The following is a 21749-nucleotide window of genomic DNA, read 5'->3' as shown; positions in this document are numbered from 1 at the left end:
CATTTCGGGGGTCAGGTTGGAAGGGAACACAATGGGTCACCCGTTCCAAGCTCCCAGCTCAGGCAGGATCATCCCAGAGCACACAGCACAGGACTGTGTCCAGCAGTGATTTTCCCAGCATCCTGGTGGGACACAACCACTTTGGTGCACAGAGGTGGAACTGAGGAAAGTGGTTTTGTTTCATGGCTTCACTGCTGATCTGCAGGCAGGCGAAAAATGCAGTCGTTAGTGCTAAATTTCCTGAGTGTAAAATGGGATAAGAAAACACAAACAGGCATTCCCAGAGGTGAAGACATCAGCAGCCAAAAGCTGCCTGCCCATTTTTGCTGCTGCTCCTGAGCAGGGCAGAGGCGAAGGGCGGTGCCTTGAGAGAAGGAAGTATAAAAATAGGTTGTTGTTTCCAGCACTGGCTTCTGTGTTGGTCCTCTCTGCCCTCCCTGTGAATGCCTGCATGGATCTTTACCTCACCAGGAACTGGGGGAGAAGGAAGAAGCCACAAGCCACTCAATGCTGCACCTGGAGCCTGCACTGGGCACTGAAGGGACATAGTGGGTGTCACCACCTAAACACTCTGGAGAAAACAGGTGAGAAAGCACACAGAGTTCTCGGCACCAAGATTTAGCAATGCCATGGTGGTTGATGCAGCAGCACATGTCAGCACATATCCAGGACCACAGGAAACGGCCTCGAGCTGTACCAGGGGAGGTTTGCATTGGATATTAAGAAAAATTCCTTCACTGAAAAGGTGGTCAGGTAACCTCAAAGGAGCAGAAAGCTGGGAAAATTAAGATTTCTCTGACCAGTTGATGTCTGTAGCCAACTGTGGCCAGGAATAAGATTTTGGGATATGATGAAAGTGCTCTGAAGGGCAGAGATGAGGAGTGATAGCAGGCTGCAAGCCTGAATTGGCTTTTGCAAGCCAGAATCCCAGTTCCTGGTGGGGTAAATATCCTGAGCCACTAAAACTGAGGAGAGCAGGGCCACCATTGCATTCTTCTGTGTCCTGCAGCATCCCATGGGCTGAGCTGGGCTCAGGACCTGCAGGTGTCGTTAAACTGCAATGACCTGCAGTGGTTGTAAACTGACAGAGAGTAGGTTTAGATTGGATATTGGGACAAAATTCATGGCTGTGAGGGTAGTGAGGCCTTTGCACAGGTTGCCAGAGAAGATGTGGTTGCCCCATCCCTGAAGTGTTCCAGGCCAGTTTGGACAGGGCTTGGTGCACATAGTGGAAGATGTCCCTGCCCATGGCAGAGGTTGAAATGGGATTGAGCTTTAAGGTCCCTTCCAACCCAATCCATTCTGGGATTCTATGTTGAGAGCAAAATGCAAGTCAGAAACCTGCTCCCTAGGGGATCACACGCCTGTCACAAACAGCCAAGGTTCAACGCAGTTATTTAATCCTTTTTGGATTGCCTGTTCCGCAGGAGGATGAAGCGCTAACACACATCGAGGGCCATACACGTGGTAGGAGCACTGATGAACTTGACTGATGGTGTTTGGGCGGAGATCTCCCACCGCTTTCTGCAGAACACGGAGAGCGCATCCAGGATGAGGCTGGAATGGCAGAGGCTCGGTCCTTGAGCCCGTGGGGGCAGTGGAGGCTGCCCCGGGAGCCCCGGGCCCGGGCTCTCGGTGTGCGGAGCGGGGGCCGGCCGGGAGCTCCGGGCCCGGCTCTCGGTGTGCGGAGCGGGGGCCGGCCGGGAGCCCCGGGCCCGGGCTGTCGGTGTGCGGAGCGGGGGCCGGCCGGGAGCCCCGGGCCCGGGCTCTCGGTGTGCGGAGCGGGGGCCGGCCGGGAGCCCCGGGCTCGGGCTCTCGGTGTGCGGAGCGGGGCTGCGGCGGGGCCGGCCGGGCACGGGCTGTGCTCGCGGGGGGGGGCAGCGCGAACCGGGCACCGCCGGGCCCCGCCTCCGGCTCGGCCCCGCCCCGCCGCTCGCCCAATCAGCGCCGCCCCTCCCGGCGGCGGCCCCGCCCCTCGCCTCCCCGTTGCCATCTCCGCCGGGCGCGAGCACCCTCGGCTCCGCCCCCGCTCGCGCTCAGCCCCGCCAATGGGGACGGCGGAACCGCCCGCGGCCCCGCCCCCAGCGCGCGCGGGGCTCGCGCCGCTGGCGGGCCCGGCGCGGCCTGCACGTCGGCGGCGGCGGCGGCGCGCGCACGGAGCCGCGGTGGCGGCGGCGCAGCGGGGCCGCCGCGGGGCTCGGCCGGGACCGCGCATGGCGGAGCGGCGGCGGCGGCGGCGGGGCCCGGGCAGCGGCGCGGCCAAGGTGAGCCAGGGCTGCGGCGGCGGCGGGAGCGCCCCGCGGGACCTGTCCAGGTCCTGACGCGGTGGCAGGTGCCGGTGGCGGCTGGCTCGGCCGCCCCGCACCTGTTGAGGACGGCGGGGGCTGGGCGGGCCGGGCCGCGGTGGAGGTACCGGTGCGGGGGCGCAGTGCGGCGCGGAGCGGGGCTCGGCCGTTCCTGGCGGGGGCGGGCGCCCGGCCAGGCTCCCCCGGGCAGGGGCCGCGGCGGGCTCGGGGCCATTTTGGGGGGCGGCGGTGCCACGGGAAGTTTGGCCCTGGCCACCCGACCCGGGGACAGCCCCGCAGCGGCACCGGCCGCCCGTCACGGCGCCCGGGGGAGCGGAGAATCTGTGTGCGGGGCACCCGCTGCCGCGGGGGGCGGCTTGACCGCCCTGCCCTTCTGCCGGTGCCCCCGGGCCGCCGCCGGGCTCCTCCGGCCTCGCCGGGTCCGGCCGCCCCCGGCCCCGCCGCCCGCCCTCTGCAGTGGGGAGGCGGCGCGTCCTTGGAGAGCAGCTCGGGCGTGAAACGCGGCTGCACATCCCAGCGCCTCTCCTTCCCGGCTGGATAACCCCAGCACAGCCCTTCTCCATCTGTTGCCGTGGCCCCCGGTGGGTTTCGTTGTTCCTTTGGGATTTGGTTGGATTTGTGCTGTGCTGGAGCAAAACTGCAGTCGTGAGATCTGTGGTTGTGCTTTTAAAAGTCTGGTTTGCTTAAAATAACAAAGATAAAAGGCTTCCAAAGGGAGCCTGTGGGGTGCCTGGTTACCGAGGGACACCGCTGGCCTGGGCCACTCCTGCTCTCTGCCCATCTTCACACGCACAGCTTCACCTCAGGGCTCAGGTGAGGCAGGCACTGCTCGCGGCAGAGGTCTGCGGAGCGTTCAGGACTTTGCACTCAGGCTGGTAAAACCACAGAATTGATGGACGAGCCACCATCAGCCATGCTGGTCCTTGGCCTCGGCTTAAATGTTTTCTTCTTCATTTCTAAATTTTTAGCTACTTTTTCTGGAGGTATATAAAGGAAAAAACAACTTCAGGTATTCTTTTAGCATAGACAATATTAGGGTCTCATTTCTTACTGTTTTTTATTTTATCTCAGTGGTGTTGACCTTTCTAGAGCTGTTGGGATCTCCCAGGCACCCTGCTTACTCTGTGAGTTACTCTGTCACTCTTGAGAGTGAGGTTGTAACATTGTTCTCGGAGCAGTTTTATGCTGGAGAGTGGCAGCAGGCCAACCTTCCTGGACACACAAGATGTTTAGAATAATTAGTGATGGAATACCCCTTTAAAATAATTGTTTTGGTTTATTTAGCACTCAGTTGTAGCGATATCCACCTCTAAAAATAGTCAGGCCTCTTTGTAATGAGCCTCGTAGTATAAACAAGTCATATCTTGAATGGCTGTTGTTACTTTTGGGATGTCCAAGATAGATGCCTTTGGGGGTTTTGCCAAATCTTCTTTTTTTATTTCTTCTGCAGTGAGCTATGTTTCTTGGCCCTGCACCGTGCAGTTGTATGCACTGACCAGAGGCAAGGCTCAGTAACCCTCGCTGTTCAGGGCTGGCACAGAAAAACTTCCCACTGCTCCTATGACAGCCCAAGGTTGAGCAGTCCTGTTTTTTTCATGAAATCCGTGCCCAAGTGGAGATGGCTGGCAGTGGGCTCTGCCTGGTGACTGCAGCACCCCTGCTCTGAGGCACTGCTCCCCGTGAATTCAGCACAGAGCCCCGTTCATCTGTGCTCCGACTCCACAGTTTTCCATCAGACAGGGACAGAGCAGCTTGGGTGTGATCCTGGTTGTGCTAGTCCTTCCTGGGATGCCTTCCAAGTGTCCCAGGGTGCAGCTGCGTGAGCACACCATTCCTGCTTTCAGGAGTTAGGAGTGAGGATAGCACGAGGAATTTTCTCACGTTTTGCTGGGTGGTTTATCAGAGCGTGAGGGTTGAGCATTGGCCCAGCCTCTCACGTGCACATGCTTTTTGGGGTTTGTTTTCAGCAGCCAGCATGCTGGCTGAGGCTTCTCTGTGTTGCTGACATTCAACAACACTGGCTCCTCAGCTCGAGAGAGAAAAAATAGCCAACTTTTTCAGCAGGAGCAGTGTTTGCTCTGTGGGCACTTGTTTTCTGAGAAGGTACTATTGTGCTCAGTGTTGGAAACAGGAGTGTCTCATAGCTTTGATCACACTGCTCACAGACCCCGACCCACTTTTGATATTGCCTCCAGTTATCCAGATTTATCTGCTCAGTTGGAAGTTGAGTTGTATGTGTTTTGGAAATGGAAATGCAGTTCCATAAGCCCTCAGTGGCAGGCCTCTGGCTTGCTATGAGCACAAAGGTCTTCTGGAGAACTTTTAACTAAATGGGACTTTTTTTCTCTTGTCAAAGCCACCCAAGTTTTGGTTTAAGTCAGTAAAGCCTAAATGGCTGGGTTTACTAGTTCAGTTTGGGACTGGGACCAGGTGAGGCTCTGCTACTCCCTAGCAAACTGATGCCTACACTTGGCAAACCCCAGACTGCTGCCTGTGTTTTTTCCCAGTGTCTGGGTCCGAGATTCTGGATGGGAACGAGGGGTTCCTGCTGAACAGGGTGATGGCAAACACTGCTGTGAGAGCCCTGGGACAGACCATGAGCGTAACGTGCCCTCTCAGCAGCCAGTGTTGTCAGTGTCACCTGTGCCTTGAGGAGGTTTTGGGTCCAGCAGTGGTGGTTGTGCTTCAGGTGGGGAATGTTTCCCTTGCTGCAGGGGCTGGGTTGGGTGTTGGTGCCAGGGTGATTTCAGGTGAAGCTGAAATGGATAACCCATTTCAGCTTGCAGTGAGTGTCTTGTTAGGCTCTTGTGTTTGAAATCATGGTGATGCAGGACCTTGAGAGTCTTTGTTTGGATGCCTGAGAGTATCTGGTATGCTGAAGAGACACCAGAGCTCTTGCTATTCTTGCAGCTTCTGACACTCGTAGGTGCTTGGCATGTTTGAAACTCAGGCCATCCAGCTGCTGCAGTATGGATTTCAGCTTATATTTAAGTACTGAAGATTGAAACTGTAAGTTTGGGCTGTATTTATCAGTGGATATTGTTATTTATGTATCTTGATTTTAAAGGAAATAAAATAGTATATTTTATAGTAGAAATGCTGCCTGATCAAACACCCCCCCCCCAAAAAAAAAGAACAAAACCTTAGTGAAATGATTATGTAAGCAAGTAAAATGACATTCTAATACAAAAGTTTCTTTCCTGTTTGGCGACAGAGTGGCTGGGGTTTTTTTCTCTTTCCTGCTGTTTAACATTTTTAAAATCCTTTTAGTGAATGTTTTTTTTGTATGGTAGGTATGAGAAATAGTTGTTTTTGCAATTTAAGTCCTTAAAGAGGTCATCAGGCTGTGGGAGCTAGCAGGAGCCAGATACGAGTATCTGGGGCTGTAGCTGACCAAAGCAGCAGCACATGAGTGCGTTTAAGCAATAATTAATGTAAAAAAAAACCCAAAGAAACTCATGTAACTGCTATTACTGTGGGAGCTCAGAGGATGCTCAGTACAGTCATCCTCTTAAGAATGTCTGGTTGCAAAGGGATTTGGGATCTTTTCCTGTTCTCTACCTCTGGGTCTGCTGTGGTGTGTGTCTGTCCCCAAGCTAAGGGACTCCATCTCCTCCACAAAAGCTGTCGGGGTTACCTTGAGCCTCTGTTCCCAGCAGGAGCGCAGGGCTGAGTCAGTGCTGCCAGCCCAGGGCTGTGACTCAGTGCTGTCCCCTCGAATGCACAGCCAGCCTGCTGCCAGCACAGCCAGGGTGTGCCTGTAACCTCATTCCAGAGCTGTCCTCTGTGAGTATCACCTGGTTACAGGGGTTTGGGAATGCTGGACTGCTTTCCTGCGTTGTGTGTGTTGGTGGAAGTTGATTGTTACTGAGCTTTTTTTCTGTGTGATACTGAGCATCTGGGGAAGTGCCAGGGAGCTCTGAGACAAGAAGCTTCTCCTGTGTACAGGATTATGGTTTTGTCTTTGTGGGTTGTGTTCCTTCTTTACATTTTATTTTAACTTACTTATTTTTTAAATTATTTTTTGAGATCTATGTACTTGAAGAGGAAGGGGTGCTTTGTTTTTACTTTTGGGAAAGGAAGAAATGTCTTCCCTGATGCTCCAGGGTTAGGTCTCTTTGTGGTTGAAAGCTGTCTATACTTCTGACTCAAGATTGCTTCATAAAAAAATGTCTTTATTGGGAACTCTGGCTATCTTCCTGTGCTTCTAAGCTCGATTTCCCGTTGCCTGGCATCACACTGTTAGTGCCCTTAAACAAAATTGGTCAGCACCTTGAAAAGTCCATCAGATTTGGCGAGAGAGTGGATTTGTCACAGGTAGGTTCCGAGTTGTGTGAGCACAAAAATCTGTGAGGAAGGAAATCTCAGATGAGTGCTCTGCTGACAGAAAAGCTGTTGCTGGAATGCAGATATTATTGGACATCAGAGGAGCTCTGTTGTAGTGAGAGAAACAGGAAATCAAGTTTCATAAGTAGTTCCAGTAAAAGGTAGGTCCTTATTTTCCTAAGTATCCCTTGTTTTCATGTGTGAAAGCGGAGGTGAGTGATCGAAGGAACACTCTTGCATCATCATAGGTGATGGAAGAAAACAAAAGATTTGGGTACAGTCCCTCACTCTGCCCCTGGGGGCTGTAGCACAGGGGAGACAGAGCAAAGATTTTAAATTTCCCTATGAAGGCTCTTACGGTTGTTTGGAATAATGTCCTTTTATAGGTGTAGGAAAGCACTGGGGTCAGGATTTTTCCATGCAGAGTGCTATTGGCAGAGATGCAAAAGGAAGCACTGCTCAGCAGAATGCAGAGGAATTTTTGGGTTTAGTTAGATTTTAACAGAATGGAGTTCTTGGACCTAGGTAACATGAAGACTATCCCAAATATCCTAATTTGGAGAAAACATGAAGAATATACTGTATTTTGAATGTAAGGTAGAAATCTTCCTCAGTTGGGGGTTAGTTTGGTGCTGCATGGCAGAAGGTACTTTCTGATTACTTTGCTGCCTGGTGCTTTTGTTATTATGGTACTTTAAAGTTGCATAAACAATTTTATGATGGGCCTCGGGTAAAATTATGTGTGAATACTATACTAATGTTAATTTGTCTTTGTTCCAAACTCAATTTACCGGTGGCTCCTCCTTTTTGCTATTAATTTTGTTGTATAAACTCTGAAAAGAGCTGAACTGTTTAAAATTTGATCAAAAAGAGAAGAAGCATGTATGCTAAGTACTAGTTTCTTTCACTTGTCATGTGTAATGTGAATATGAGGTTTTTACATAGGACTTGTGAGGCAGTCTCAATCAGGAGTACTTTTTTTCCTCATTCAGTCTGTGTAGGTTTTGAGATTTGCTGAGGTAGTTAATGCTTGCCTCTGCCATTCTGAAGAGCTTCTCCTGAAAGTGTTCAATGTTAAAATGAGGTTAATTTTGATTTAGGCTGATTTACTCAGCACTTCAACTTTATTAGCAAATGAGCCTTTAAAGGTTTCACTGCCTTTTTCCTTGCTTAGTTATGCTCTAATATTTGTGCATGGTCTATTGGAAAGCTATTAGAGGGGAGAAATACCTTTGACTTTCTTTAGATGCAGATTTTATAAAACCTTGTTTACAGAGATTCTGTATCAAAGTGTGATTTAATTTTTCACCTCTAACACTTAGCACAGATACCGAGTACTTAATAAAACAACTCTAAAACTGGCTCCCAGTAAGATCATAGTAGGATCTCTAATTAAAACATTCTGATCAAAACTGGACAAAGATAACGCATTTTAATGCTGCTTTTGGCCTTAGAGTTGCCATATTTTTCACAGCTAAAGGATCAGTGCTGGCATATTTAAAGATCTGAAAAAATGAGAAGAATTCATATAAGCCGATGGCTGAACTGTGCTTTGTTTGGGAGAAACTTGTAATAAAGCTGGCTCTGTGAGGGAACCAGGGTTATATCCCTCCTCCACTGCCCAGGTTTTAAGGCTTGCTCTTGATATGCACAAGTAGCTCATTCTGGGAGATCAAAGGCGGAGGAGATAACTTCTTTTGTTGGGTGCCTACTCACTTTTATAGCCCTGATAGCCTTTGGTCAAGTTTATGCCTTGAAAGCACTTTATAGCATGGGTGTTTTCCACAATATGGAAATTACCAAGGTGTATTAAGTAGGGAGTGAGCTCCTTTGCTATAGCTTCTGAATCTGGATACTGACTCTGTGCAGGTTTGCAGCCCCTTGGACCTGTTGCCTGTGGAGTCTGCACAAGGTCTGGGTATTCAAAAGTGTGGAGCCACCGGCAACTGCAGAATCATTATTCTCTGTTAAACCAGAGTTATCTTTTCCAGCTGGACTAGAGCATGTTCCTGGCTTTTTCCTGTAAGCTTTTCAGAGCAGCTGTGTGGCATGATACTTGTAGTTTCTCAGCCATGGTGGCTTTGATGTCTTCTCTAGGTCTGTGGACTCTCTCTTGGTTTAGAAACACTTTTACAGCCAGGAAAGCCATCCTTCCAGTGCTGGCAGCAGATAGGCTTTCCTGGGATTTAATGTGTATTATACAGACCTTCTTGTAGTGGTATTTTTACAGATGCTTTTTATCTCCTGCCGCTCACCAGTGCCAAGTGGTGTTCTGCAGTTTGATGTCATGTGATACTGTGTTTTGATAACAAAGAGGAGCTGGAAATTAATGCTTAACTCAAACCAGTGATCCTGGCAGTTGCAGCTTGGATGTGTATGCCAGTGTTTTAATTGGAGTTGAGAACATGCTTCTGTGTCTACAAAAACATGTAGATGTGGCACACAGGGAAATGGCTTAGTGGTGGACCTGGTTAGACTCAATGGTCTTTGAGGTTTTTTCCAGACTTGATGATTCCGTGATTCTGTGACAATCCTGTATGTCTCCACCTCTGTGCTTGAGGTGGGACAGCTTGCACAGGCTCCCTTTGGAGGAGGGTGAGTGCCGAGGCAGAGTGCAGGGGCATGCCCACTGCCTCTAAGTCTGTGATTGGATTGTGCTTCTGTTGCTAATGATTGTTCAGAGTTTGATTAATAAGTAGCTAAATCGGGACCCTTCACAGAATTAGCAGCTCTCAAGAACATGAGACAGAAAAGCACAGTTAATGCGAGTGAAAGCAGCAAGGTCTGCTTGGGAGAGTATGCCTGTGATTTTGGCAAAGTACTGCAAAAGGGGTGCAGTCTGCCATAAAATTTTGTGTGAAAGTGGAGAAAATCCTGTCTTCACTCCATAATCTACCATACATGTTGGAATTGGTGGGAGCTCAAGCCCAGTAGCTCCTCTCTTTATTTCACGAGGACTGTCAGGTCCTCCCATCAAATCCACAAAATCTGTTTTTTCTTATGTCTTTGAAACTCCTGTAAAAATCTGTTATGTTAGATGCAACTCTGCTGTTTTCCATGAGGATGATAACGAGTTGGGAAAACTTCCCAACTGGTGGAAAGGGTGTTTTAGTCTGGAAACCTTTGGGTAGTTTGTCCCTGTTTGATGCTTTTCTATCCTAGTTGATTTCCCCAGACCTCAGTGCTGACAAATATGGATAGTGGGTACTGCTGTAGCTCTGTTGAATTTTTCCCCTGGTGCAGCCTAGTTTATCTTCTTTTATCCTCTGAAAGCTATTCTTAGTAAGTGGTTGTTTTTCTTGAATTAAATGAGTGAATAATCACTATTTCATTCACTGTCCTTACATATGTTTAAATATAGTATTAACCTAATCTTCTTATATGCTTTTCCTTCTGCTGCTCCTGAGTTCCTAAAGGAATCAGGTTCACTATTAGTAAGATCTATGAATGAACTTGCCTGGAAACGAAATACTTCTTTTGAGCTTTGGCTTGTGTTTATTGCCAAGATGGTAATTTATTCATATATTTGGACAGCAGCATCGTTCTTCATGAACATAACTTCTGTGCTGTCAAGAGAACTTCTTCTGCGTACAAATTCCTCAGATACAGTCTGTGAGATGGTTTTGTTTTTTTTCTTCCTGCTTGGGAGGGAAAACGACTGTTTGGTGGTAAACCTTTGGTTTTCCATATTAGGAAGGCGGGAGGAAGGGAGCTCTCCGTGGTACCGGGCGGGGCCGCGGCTGCCGAGCTGCGGGTGCTTGCTGCCGCCAGGAGGGACGGAGGGAGGCTGGTCCTGCCCTCCTGGTCCCCCCACATCCCTGTTACATAAGATACTATATCAATTATATTTCATAGATTTTTAAAATATTAGTATATATGATAGATATATATAAGCAATTTCAAGAAATATACCCACTGTTCCTATAACCCTGTACTTTTTTTTTTTTTTCCTCTCATCACTGTGTTTCCAATCACAATGCCTAGCTGGCTTTTTTTTTGTGGCCCAGGTAATACCCCATGCTACTGGATAGTATTCCCAACCCCCCTGCTTATTTTCCATCTCCTTTGTCCTCCTTGTGTGCTTTTGGTCAAACAGGTTTCAGTCAGCAGCTCAGCTGACGCTGGGCCATGACACTTTTGGGGCCAGTTGCCCAGCCCGATTGTGAACACCCATAGCTTCCCTCAGCATTGTGTTGGCTTTCAGCTTTCAGCCTTTTTCAAGTTCAGGGTTCATAGTGTTAGAAGGGACCCATAAGGATTATTGAGTCCAGCTCCTGGCCCTGCGAGGGTCAAGAGCTGTGGCTTGTTCTCCTTTCAATATGCTCTTTCTTCAGTCCTTTGTTCAATAGATTTGCTTTCTTTTAAAGTTTGCTTTCCAGACTTAAGCGAGGTTCCCAGATAGCTGTGAGAACATTTTCTAAATAAGTGCTCCTGATGGCTTTCAGTGAATATGGAAGGAACTAGAAGTACATTTGATTATTGTAATAAAAGCTCTGTTGAGGAATAGGGCTATTGACTGTTCCTCTCTTGCCAGAGTATCACCTGATTTGTAGGACAGCGTAGATGAAGCAGGCTGCTTTTAAAGCTAAAAAAAAATAGCCAATATTTCAAAAGTCATAGCTTTTAGAATGCTTTGGTAGAAAGTAGGGAAAGGAATTTTTCTTCTGGTAGCTTTCAGTGTAGCAGAGCTCCTCAGCATTATTTATGGCTTTCAGTTGAGTATTTTTACCTCTCCCTGGGTCACAGACCTTACTTGCTGTCTTCTGATGTTTTCTTGCCTAGGTTTGGGATGTTGCTGTAGTCCAAATTGGACGGAAATTGTAAAAATACAAAATAATACAAAAATTGTATTGAGTATTTTTACATCCAGTTATACTTAAAATGCATACAAATACCTCTTGATCCAGCAGTTGTCCTGGCAGCATTGCTAGTGTATACTACTTTAATATGTGTGCAGTGGGGTAGTTTTGAGTAAATGACTTTTGGATCTATCTTAGGAGGCTGCTGATTTCACCTCCCAGAGCTAAGACTTGGTTTCTTGTAAAGTGCATGTTCACAGTGCATAGGTTATCCTTGAGAGAACAGCCAAATCCCTGTATTTCTGAATCAGTAGCTGCTTCTTTACTTCACAGAAAATGCATGCAGTGTGTGCATATATTAAAAATACATGCATATGTATAATATTTTATCTTCGGTACTTTGTCCAGAGGAGAAACTTCAGTCTAAAAATAACTACAGTAAAAGGTCAGTAAAGTAGGCTCATAATCCAAATTCCACTCAGCATGGAGTTTTTTTGGCATATGAACTGATAGACTCTGCTTTTGTGGCTGAGATCTCTTAAGTATTCTTGATGGCATTAAATGGCTTTCTCTCTGTGGTTTTGTTGTCCTGAACCTGAAGCAAATGTTATGTCTTGAGTTATTTGCTCCCCTGGGTTGGTGTGCCAGGGGAATGGGGATTTTCCATCCTCTTGCCTGGAGCAGGTACACCGCAGTCTGTGCAGAAGCAGTGGTGGTCTCCTTGGTAATCTGCTGCTGTTTTAAAATCTTGGGAACCTCTGGTGGGGTCATCCTTGGACCTTATGCCTGTGCTCCCGTAGGTGTTGGGAGCAGCAGAGACAGAGGAAGGATGTGGTGGTGGTCCAGGGGTGTGTGTGCCCTGTGAGATGAGGGGATAGCAGCAGGCATCTTGGGTGGCTCCACTTTTGCCTGGAGTGGAAATACAACTGAGCGGGGAAGACTCAACTCTCTGGTGTCCAGCAAAATCACAGGCAAGTAATTTCTTCAGTCCTTCACCCATGTCCCAGGTGAAGGCTGGTGTCTCTTGGGTTTGTTATCCTTTCTCCTCAGCTCCTGGCTGCTTGGTAGTGGGTGCTGCCTGGCAGCTGCCTGCCTGTGGCACGTGTGGAAGGGTGGCAGCTCTGCCCTTCTCCTGTGGCCACCCAGATGTGCTTTCTGGAGGGTTGTAGAAGGATAGATGTGCTTGGGGCTAATCCAGTGTACTTGCTCTGCCAACATCTGCAGCATGTATCAATTCTGCCTGAAAAACACAGACTACTTCTTGCCTTTTATTCTGTACAGTGCTCCCTTCCAGGACTGATAATTATTTCCCTTTTTTCTTTTCCCATTTTATTTGTACAGTCAGACTCTGATTTGTTCTCGACTGAGCAGCTCTTTAGGGTACTTCTCTCAGGCTCCCTGAGCCATGTGTCACCCTGTAGTGCTTCTCTTTTTGCCTTCTGCTTTGATGTGATGCTGATTTGCAAAGTTGGGCAGGGTCGTGTATGCACAGACTACCCAGAGAAGCTGTGGCTGCCCTATTCCTGGACATGTTCAAGACCAGGTTGGACAGGGCTTGGAGCAGCCTGGAATAGTGGAAGGTGTCCCTTCCCATGGTAGGATTTGGAATGAGATGAAATCTAAGGTCCCTTCCAACCCACACCAGTCTGGGATTCTATGATCTGGAACTTTCATCACTTATTCATTAATTCTTGCCCTCTAAATAGTTTCAGGTTTGTCTTTCTGGGAGATTCTTTGGGGCTATTTTGTGTAAATAACTTAGTAGATAAAGTAGGTGTAAGTATTTAAACTCCTATTTGTCTTATTTTCTTTGGCTATCAGGAACAACTTTAATACTCAGCTTTTCAGATAACTTAACATAATTTGTTATTTATCAATTTTTATCTGAACTCAAAAAGGCTAATAAAAATTAATGTATGAGTTACCTCCCAACATCTCAGCCCTTGGGAGGAACACATTAAAACTGTCTGATGTAGTCTTGAGTCACTGTCCTGATGCACTTACAAGTTTTGGTCCATTTCCCCTCTGATGTGGTTTTTGTTCAAGGGGGACTTTATTGCTCCCTACAACTCCCTTACAGTAGGTTGTAGCCAGATTGGGATACATTTCTGCTCTCAGACTACACAACAAAGGTGATAGGACCAGAGGAAATGGCCTCAAGTTGTACCAGAGCACATTTAGAGTGACTAGTAGGAAAAATTCCTTCACTGGAAGGGTGGCCAGGCACTGGCACAGACTGCCCACAGCAGTGGTGCAGTCACCATGCCTGGAAGTGTTCAAAAGGTGTGTGGATGTGGCACTTGGGAGCATGATTCAGTTGTGAATGTGAAGATGCTGTCTTAAGAACTGAACTCAATGATCTTAGAGCTATTTTCCAGCTTTTGTGATTCTGTGATTCCATGTGTGAGTAATGTAGACCACAGGTCCTGACCTGTGCCTTGTCATGCCAGCATCTTCCCTCTCTCTCACTCTTATCCTGCCCTATCCAAAATCTTCTGGGTGTTTTCCTTGCTTGTCTTGTCAAACTCTGGGGTGTATTACAGTTTCTTGAATATGAAGGTGGTAAGTCCCATTTCTGCACAACGTGGCTGAAAAATGTCTAATATTCTGTGATGGCAAACACTCTGCCCACACACCCGAGCGGTGATGGCACTCAGATTTTACACCGTAAGTGTGGTTGGTGGTGGTTTTTTTTTGTTTTGTTTTGGTTTTTCTTGGTTTTTATTTTTTTGTTTCTTTAACATACAGTAACTTGATGTTGAATAACTCGAGGAACTGCTCTGAAAGAAGCAGTTTGAGTCAGTCTTGTTAGAGAGATCCTGACAGCCAGTTGCAGGTCAGATCCTGAGGAAGGCTTCCAGGATCTCAGAAGACTGGCAGGAAGTCAAGGTGCATTAAAAGTTAGCTTGAAGTTCTTCAAATCTGCTCATATTTTAGTAGGAGAAAAGCAGAAATGTGCTTGTAAAAGTGAAATGTAACACTTTGATATTCTTAGAAGTCCACCAGCTTGTTCTTCCTAAAACCTTGTAGGGATGAGACAGATGTGAAAATCCTGGAAGTCACCACTGTGGAAATGCAGATTGTCAGTGAGACTTGATCACAAACATGGGGTGCTTCTAGTTTAGCTTGCTGCTGCCATGCTCCCTCTCTGGGACAGCCTCAAGGTGGGCCTGTGTGGAGAAGAAAACTCAGTTTAAGGTGCTGCCACTGTTTTTTTGGCTCCCTGCTGTACTGGACACTTGATGTCTTTTCCTTGTCCAGTGTGATGGGGTGAGAGCCACCATGTGCTCAGAGTCCTTGCTGTGGTCTGGTTCCATCCCTGCATCGCTCCTCTGCAGTCTCCAGCTCTGCCCAGAGCACAAAATGAATATCCATAGAGAAGCAGCAAGAAAACAGTCGACCTGGAAATATGTTTTCCAGCAAACCCAATCCTTTGTTGGGAAAACAGCATGATTCAGGTTTCTTTCACAGCCTTTTTACTTCTCTGTGCATGGAGTTCCTGTTAGGTGCAAGTTAAAGCTAAAGGAATAAAGAGCTCTAAAGCTCTTCTACATATATTTAAAAAATTATATTAAGCCTGGTAAAAAAGGCTGTTGGTGCTGCACTTGTGCAATCCATGATTTTTGTTTTCACCCGATGTAGTTTGTGCTTTCTGGCATTTTGTGCCCAGCAGATGCAGTTTGTGCTGTATCTCCCAAGGGGGCAGCTATTGGTGAGACGCAGGTTGCTGGAGAATGGTTGGCATTGAGAGTCAAAGGATAAGCCCAAAATTCCCCCTCTGTCCTCATGGGACTCCACCTGGAGTGCTGTGTCCAGGTTTGGGGTCCTCAGCACAAGAAAGACGTGGGCCTGTTAGAGTGGGTCCAAGGGGAGGCCTGGAGGTGCTCCAAGGGCTGGAGCCCCTGCTCTGGAGACAGGCTGGGAGAGCTGGGGTGTTCACCTGGAGGAGGGAAGACTTTAGGGGCACCTTAGAGGCCTTTCCAGGGCCTGAAGGAGCTCCAAGAGAGCTGGAGGGACTTTGGACAAGGGCCTGGAGTGAAGAAGGAGGAATGGTTTCCCATTGACAAAGGGCAGCATTAGATGGGATATTGGGAAGGAATTCTTGGCTCTGAGGGTGAAGAGGCCCTGATACAGGTTACCCAGAGAAACTGTGGCTGTCCCATCCCTGAAGTGTTCAAGGCCACATTGGACAGAGCTTGGAGTTGTCTGGGATATTGGAAGGTGTCCCTGCACTGGAAGATATCTCTTACTGGTTGCAGGGGCTGGAACAAGATGGTCTTTAAGGTCTCTTCCAACCCAAACCATTCTGATACTGTGTGAAATCTGCACAGTCAGTGACTGTATTAAGCCTTGTTCATGATTCCAGCTTGTACATTTTACCTTGGTGAACTCTTTCTACTGAAGTTACAGCACCCTCTTCTCCTGTTCTATCTTCATGTCAGGGCAGTACTGCAGTCAAGTTGCCTCTCATCACCAAAACGGAAGAAATTGGTTGTCTGGATATGTCTTTGCCTCTTGGATCTTTTCAGCAGGGGGTGATTTAAATATCTGTCATGTCACTTGTCCTCTGTCAGGTGCTGAGAGATAGCACTTGGCCTCTCAGTGTTCTGCTTTTAAATCTAGGGATAAATCACATTGGTTCTTGAGGCTGTAGGCATGGTCTGGGAGCCCCCAGTGAAGGGTGTGTCACATTAGGCATGGCTTAGCATGCACACTCCATCCCACCATTGCTAATTCCCAGTCTGTCTCCCAGTTTGTCAGCAATCTCCTGTTACACCAGGAGGCTGGAGGCAGTGGCACAGCCATCCCAACCTGTTTTAAAGGCAGAGGTCTGGGAATAAGGTGCCTTGTTCTGGCACTCCTGAAGCAATAAACTTTACTTAAGGACTGTGGAGAGTGACTTCCCAGGTAGCAGCCAGATAAGATACTTACACATCCTTAATGCACAACATAATCTCATGGCTTTGAACACTGTTAAACTGAGCGATAATTATTTGGCATCTTTTATTAAACATTGATTTCTGAGGCGTTTTTCTGAAGACTGATGCTAAGTACAAAGTGTTCACATGCATCTAATCTTTGCCCTAGGGTGGGAGTAAGACTGAAAATAATCAAGTCTGCCTTGTTGTGAAGGCTGGAAAATATTGTTGCTGTTTAAAGGAAGAAAGATTTGCATTCCTCTAGTAGGTACTGCACATACAAGCTTGAAGGAAGTTTTACAGGTTTTTTGTTTTTTATTTTTTTTTATGTGTTAAGCTGAAAACTCTGGTTGATTACTGTAGCATTGAGAAGAACTTTCACCAGTTTTATGAAGTTGGTGCAGCAACATCTGCTCCAAAGTGGGGCATCTTCCAGTGTCAGATTTGGTCAGTGTGGTGGGATGGGTGGGTTGTCCTGTCTCTGCTTCTCCTGTAGCCTAAATTCTTGTCCACAATTTGTCTGTAGTAAAAAATAACTTATTTTTCTTTTTAGCTGTTGTCTAAAAACTACTAATACCAAACAGAGAAATTACAAACAACTTCTTGAATTCTGTTGCCTTGTAAAAGCTGCTGCTTAGTCTGGAGGTTGCACTGTTGGACTGTTTCGGTTTGACTAATGTTTAAAACAGCTAAATGAGTAATGTAAACATTTGAACACTGGCTATAGTGAAAACATCAACAACAAGATTAAAGCCTAAGCTCCCCTGAAGACATTGAAGGTAATTTTGCTGATGTTAATGATTCCTTTGGCTTCAATCACGTTCCCTTCTAAGGTAACTGCTCTTATACATGGGATGATCCTGTGAAAAGAGGAGTGGCATTAAACCCTTTGATTTTAAAATAATGTTGTTTCAGTATCAAAATTTATTCTTGAGGCTTTAGGATGCCAAATGTACTAGTACACCTGTGAATATTTTTCAGACATAGGAGATGGCAAAATTAAAAGTGAGAAGTGAAGAGTTTCTTGCTGATACTAGGCAAATATATGGAACTACTTTTTGGTGAGAGAATATTTGAAAAATACTTTGCTGTGTTTCTTCCTTAATATTTTTTGGATAATTGTGTGTTTTAGAATAAATGATGAACATACTTTTGTTGGTTTGCTGCAGTAAAAGCTTGGATAATACTTGATGGAGTAGCATTCTCTTTTTTATTTTATCCATGGATTCCTGTTGCTTAATAGCTGCTGAATTTTCATAGCTTTTGAAGTTTCAGTGTCTTGTGTACCTCTTCGTAAGTTCCAAAAGAGTTTGTTTTATATCAAGGGAAGAAGAAGCATTTGACGGCTTATATAATGTATAAACTGTACTTCTTTTTCCAATTGCAGCATGTATGTCCTTTTTTTCTAAACTTCTTTTTTCATTGTGGTGCTCAGTTCCTAGTCTTTCTTAATTTACTTTAGAATTTTAAATGAGCAGTTCAAAGGGGCTGTAGGGAGTGTGGGTTGTATTTGGGCTATTATTTCTTTAATTCAGATTGATAAACTGAAGTACATCGTAGATGTCAAATTGTTTCTTCATATTTAGTTGGAAAACGTTTTCAGAGGAAAACCCGGTTCTTTAGTTGTGCTGTTGAATTGCATTTATAGTTTATGGTGGAGACTTATGACTTGGTGTATGAAAAAACATGTCATGTCACAATCACAGAATATCTTGACTTGGAAGGGACCCACAAGGATCAAGGAGTCTGACTGCTGGCCCTGCACAGGACACCCCCAGAATCCCACTCTATGCCTGAGAGCACTGTCCAAACACTGCTTAAACTCATGTCTTTTACTGTAGCCTCACATTATTGCTTTCTGGGATCAGGAACAAAGCCTTGCTTTAAGGCATCTCTTCCTCACATTCCCTGCGTGGATTTACACTGTCAGGCAGTGATAGGGTAAGGGGAATGGTTTTAAATTAAGAGCGGAGAGATTTAGGTTAGGTGTCAGGAGGAAATTCTTCCCTGTGAGGGTGTGGAGGCCCTGGCACAGCCTGCCCAGAGAAGCTGTGGCTGCCCCATCACTGGAAGTGTCCCAGGCCAGGTTGGATGTGGCTTGAAGGATCCCGGACTAGAGGAAGGTGTCCCTGCCCATGGTGTGACCCTAAATTATGGAATTTCACACCACATCTAATTTATAGCTCATTTTCAAAGAGTTTGGAAGTTTTTATTGTGGATATGGGAACACTAGGTTGGGACTTTGACTCTGAACTCAGTATTCTGGGCATTTTTCCTGCTTTATGCTAAGACCAATGTAGAATTTACATTGATATTTTTATTTTTATTGGAAAATGCCACTATGAAGTGTTGAAATTGAAATGTCCTAAAAGCTGGGATCAAATTGATGCAATATGCTAGTTTATGGACTTCAAATATTATGTCAGATCCCTTTTTGACCAAACTAGTTTCAGAGATGTGCAGGCATCGGGTTGTGTTGTGTAGCTGTGCTGTGTGTAACGTGAATTCAGTGCAGGTTTCTGCAGGGTACCAGCACCCTCTCGTGGGCTGTGTGGTTGTGATTTGGGAACTGTTTTAGAATAGTCTTATCTTCACACTGGCAAGGCCCCATCAGTATTTTTGTAGAACTAGGAGGTTGTCTGTTAAATTAAAGCTGTCTGTTCCTGGTCCAACAGTTGTGCTTATTCATGGAAAAAAACAAAACAAACTGCTCACAGCATCCCCATTATCCTGCATCCTCCTTAGAATCAGAATCACAAAATTATTTGGGTTGGATGAGACCTGAAGAATAGGATCTTAAGAATGTGTTTTACCCTGCATCTTCCAGTTGTTTTCCACCCCCCTGCTGGTAGTTGAGGGATTTTCCTCTTTTGCAGGAGAATGCTGTCTGATGTCAGTGGGATCAAGAAAATGGTGTTTGGAAAGGGGGTTGTTGCATGAGGGGCCTTTCATATAGATTAAAATCACTTCCTAAAAATAAAAACTGAAGCTCTAAATTAAAAAAAAAAAAATCTTAACAAGATGAGAACATTGGATTTGCTTTCAAGTTGGCTGTGATAGCACAGATGTTTATATCCCATATTATTTACTACATTTTTGCTGAACCTCTCTCCTAGAAGGTACAGAGATTGCAGATTGGTTCTACTACATAACTGCTTGAACCTTAGGGATGTTTCTTCTGAAACAGTATTAGGCATCCTGAGTCTTGATTTCTTTTCTTAATTTTTTTTTTTCGTCCAGAATGTCTTTGTTAGGGTAACAAAAGACTTGGCTCTGGGACTGTGTATCTGTAATATGGACTATTTATTTTTAGACAGTCAGAAATGTGTCCATTTTAAGGTCAGGAGTTGCTATTTGTAATGCACAAATTTTTAACGAACCAAACAATTGACTGGATTTTCTCTTCTTGCAGGTTGCAGAATCAGCATGTGTCCCCAATAGTTAAAAAGGTAAGCACACTACATTTGCAAACATGGAGCAGGATTCTCTGTTTTCTGATTGATTCATTTGGCTCATAGCTTGGAGGAGGAGAAACTTCATCTTAATGTACTTGGAACGCTTATTTAGTACTTTCTTGTTTTATCTTTTACTTTTATTTATGTTTGGACTCTGAATCCCTTCACAGTTATTGGATCAGCAGCTTGAAAATACAGAGGATATTGGTTTACAGGTTGATATTACAAAAAGGTGGTTGCCCTTCTGGGTGTAAATTGTACCCAATGCATATTAATAAAGTAAATAAGCAGAACTGGCATGTAAGACTTGAAAGTTTGCAAAGTGTTTGAACAAAGCTTAATAACTTATTTGATGGGAAAAGAGGAAATAAGACCAAATTGTAAGTCTGCTCCTAATCCCAATCATCAGCCTACCTCTATGACTGTTTTTTTTTCTTTTTATAAAACACTTTCAAGAGATCTGAATTTCTTTTTATTTCCTTCCAAACTATTTTAGATTTTTCTTCCAATTAGCAATTATTTTCCTTATCACTGGATAGCTGTATCAATTATCTTTTAAATTATGTTGAAAATATTAATATTATTTACTGGGAGGTCCAGGCTCCTCAGTTTTTCTCTCTGAATAGTTACCACTTTTGCCTTGGTAGCACATCATAAATACATTTCTGACAGTTACAGATACTTGAGGAGTCCTTCAGAAAAAAAATATGTTAAAATGAGATGTTCAGTCCTAGCAGTAACCTGGTAAGAAGGTTAGAGACAAAGGAATAAATCTGCAAACATCTTAAGTTATTTCTAATTGGGAGCAGAGCTCTAGACTTCCTTGGTCAAGAGAACAATTGATGCAACCTCAATTATTTCTGTAACAGCAGATGGTGCTGTTGGAATGGATTTAATCACCTGAGGAACAGACTCCAAGCTGACCAGTAAAGTCCAGTATGAAGTTTATATCAGAGCTCTTGGGGTTCCCAGTATGCAGCCAGCAGCTCTGGATCTGGAATTTGTGCAGAGCAGCTTCTCAGGCTGTAGTTTAGCTCCTAGCAGTTCTAGCAGTTGATGCTGATCTATATTCATTCTTGCTGAAGTACACAAAACTAAAAGGAAAACTGCTGTTAGCCTGTAATATTTTCCTTGTGCTTGAAAAATACCCAGCTTGCTTGTGGGAGCAAAAAATTTAAAAAATCTTTACAAGCACTTCAAAAATACAGTGTATGAGTATTTCTTCAGAGAGTATGTAAAGTAAGCTGATAATGGGAGCCAAATCTATAAGTAAATTGAGATTTTCAAGGATGTTTTGGTGCATGGAGATTTTCATATGATAGCTATTAAAAATTTATCATATGATAGGTGATGTATATAAATATACTTTTTATCTATGTAAAATAGGGACTGCAGCATGGCCTCGAGCTTCCTGCTGCCAGGGAACCTGATAAGGGACTAGAGATGCCACAGCTGCAGGGTCTCTAAATTGGGCTCACAAATCCTTCATCACAAAACTCCCATCACAAGTCATAACTGGGCTAGGTGGCAGAGGGGAGAATTGAGGAGATGCTGAACTTTTCCATCAGTCTTGCTTTGTTGCTTCTGATCTCACCTGGGTTAGTTTACTCTGGGGTTTGGGTGCAATATGCTTGAGTTGTTTAGTGTCTCTGCATTCCTGGTTCAGGGATGCAGGTGAAATGGGAGTACTGGAGATGGATAGGTCCCAAATTCCACCTGGGAACTGATTTTTCTTTAGAGAGAAGGCAGCCTATTTTCTCCTTGATGCTCAGCGAGTGACAAACGTGTGAAATGTTATGGGATTTACTGCTTCCAACACATACATTAACCCTGAATGCCATAGTTCGGTTCTGTGTGCAGCATTTACTTCCTTGCACTTGGTTTTCAACCTGCTTTTGTCTAATCATGTGGACATTATAACCTATTTAAGGATATTGAGTATTT

General features: G+C 45.5%; 1 protein-coding gene across 2 annotated transcripts in view; it reads left to right on the top strand.

The window, feature by feature from the left end:
* Positions 1 to 2132: 2132 nt before the first annotated feature.
* ADARB1 (adenosine deaminase RNA specific B1) overlaps positions 2133 to 21749 on the top strand; it is a 58930-nt gene continuing 39313 nt past the window's right edge. The window contains exons 1-2 of one of the 2 annotated variants that reach the window (XM_030277910.4): positions 2133 to 2264; positions 19763 to 19799. The gene's annotated coding sequence lies outside the window, so the exon portion shown is untranslated. Of the gene's footprint in view, positions 2265 to 6067; positions 6093 to 19762; positions 19800 to 21749 lie in introns of those variants that run through there. The other variant, XM_072931622.1, reaches the window with a different exon arrangement.

Source organism: Taeniopygia guttata, chromosome 7 (assembly GCF_048771995.1).
Source record: "Taeniopygia guttata chromosome 7, bTaeGut7.mat, whole genome shotgun sequence".
NCBI classification, from domain to species: Eukaryota; Metazoa; Chordata; class Aves; order Passeriformes; family Estrildidae; genus Taeniopygia; species Taeniopygia guttata.
Note: the sequence above shows the minus strand (reverse complement) of the source record. Positions and strands in the feature narration are given on the sequence as shown.